Raw genomic sequence first — 1,991 nt, 5'->3', positions numbered from 1 at the left:
ATCTAGACTGTTCTCAGTGGTAGCAATGACAGAACAAGGAATAATGGTTTCAAGTTGCAGTGGGAGAGGTTTAGGTTGGATATTAGGGAAACCTTTTTCACTATGAGGGTGGTGAAGCACTGGAATGGGTTACCTAGGGAGGTGGTGGACTCTCCTTCCTTAGAGGTTTTTATGGTCAGGCTTGACAACGCCCTGGCTGGGATGATTTATTTGGGGATTGGTCCAGTTTGAGCAAGGGGTTGGACTAGATGACCTCCTGAGGTCCCTTCCAACTCTGATATTCTATGAATCTATGTTTTTCTTCCCCCTCAGATGTATCATTTACATTTCTAGACACTGGTTTCTATCAGCTGTACTGCCTTGATGAACAGTTACCATGTTATCAGCCTTACTGAGAACCCGAGGCAAAGTATTCATTTAGGTTGTGGGACATAGCTAGAATATCTTTAATCTTCCTTCCCATCCACACTCCATAGCAGCCCAAACTCAACCTTTCTTATTCTCTTTTTATTTATATAACTCAAAAAAACCTTATTTCTTTTCATTTCCTAACTAGAGGGTCCAGATGGTTAGAACAGTGTGGACTGGGAGTTATATACCCATCCCTGGGGAGGGGATTGGGATCTACAGGGCTAGCAAAGTGATGATGGGAAGCAGGATTCCTGGGCTCCATCCCAGTTCTGGGGTGGATAAGGGCCTAGTGGTTAGAGTGGAGGACTGGGTTCTGTTCCCAGCTCTCAGAGGGGAGTGATCTCCAGTGGTTAGTGTGAGGTGCACTGGACTTCCAGGCTCTATTCATTGTTGCCTTTGAATCTCTGTGTGACCATGAGCAAATCACTTCTGTGGCTCTTTGTGCCTCAGTTTCCCCATATATAAAATGGGGTTGGTCTGTGTGATGGGTTGGATCACAGAAACCCCCTTGGGAGCTGCCACCTGATGTGCCAAGACTACTTCTACTCCTCCTTTCCCTCTGCCAGCCTGGGAATCCAGCACCCTGTCTTGCTGATCCAGACACACCCATCTGCTCCAACACAGACCCAGGGTCTGAATTACTTGCCCCAAAGCTGCAGATTTACCTGAAAGCAGCTAAGAGAAGTGTTCCTGTCTTTAACACTCAGATGACCAACTCCCAATGGGGTCTAAACCCAAATAAATCTGTTTTACCCTGTATAAAGCTTATGCAGGCTAAACTCATAAATTGTTGTCTAATCAAACTGAATACAGATAATCTCACCAGTTCCAGAATGCTCTCTTTTACAGACTGTCAAGGCTGCTTCCCCACTCTGAACTTTAGGGTACAAATATGGGGGCCTGCATGAAAACTTCTAAGCTTAACTACCAGCTTAGATCTGGTCCGCTGCCACCACTCACAAAGTGCTAATTCCCTTCCCCGGGTAGCCTAGAGAGACTCTTCACAAATTCCTTGGTGAATACAGATCCAAACCCCTTGGATCTTAAAACAAGGAGAAATTAACCATCCCCCTCCTTTCTCCCACCAACTCCTGGTGGATCAAGATCCAACCCCCTTGGATCTAAAAACAAGGAAAAATCAATCAGGTTCTTAAAAAGAAGGCTTTTAATTAAAGAAAAAGGTAAAAATCATCTCTGTAAAATCAGAATGGAAAATAACTTTACAGGGTAATCAAACTTAAAGAGCCCAGAGGAATCCTCTCTAGCCTTAGGTTCAAAGTTACAGCAAACAGAGATAAACACTCTAGCAAAAAAGGTACATTTACAAGTTGAGAAAACAAAGATAAAAACTAACACGCCTTGCCTGGCTGTTTACTTACAAGTTGGAAATATGAGAGACTTGTTCAGAAAGATTTGGAGAACCTGAATTGATGTCTTGTCCCTCTCAGTCCCAAGAGCGAACAACCCCCAAAACAAAGAGCACAAACAAAAGCCTTCCCCCCCACCAAGATTTGAAAGTATCTTGTCCCCTTTTTGGTCCTTTGGGTCAGGTGTCAGCCAGGTTACCTGAGCTTCTTAAC

Source organism: Terrapene carolina, unplaced genomic scaffold (assembly GCF_002925995.2).
Source record: "Terrapene carolina triunguis isolate 2854851 unplaced genomic scaffold, T_m_triunguis-2.0 Scaffold114, whole genome shotgun sequence".
Taxonomy (NCBI): Eukaryota; Metazoa; Chordata; order Testudines; family Emydidae; genus Terrapene; species Terrapene triunguis.
This window is presented reverse-complemented; position numbering follows the sequence as displayed.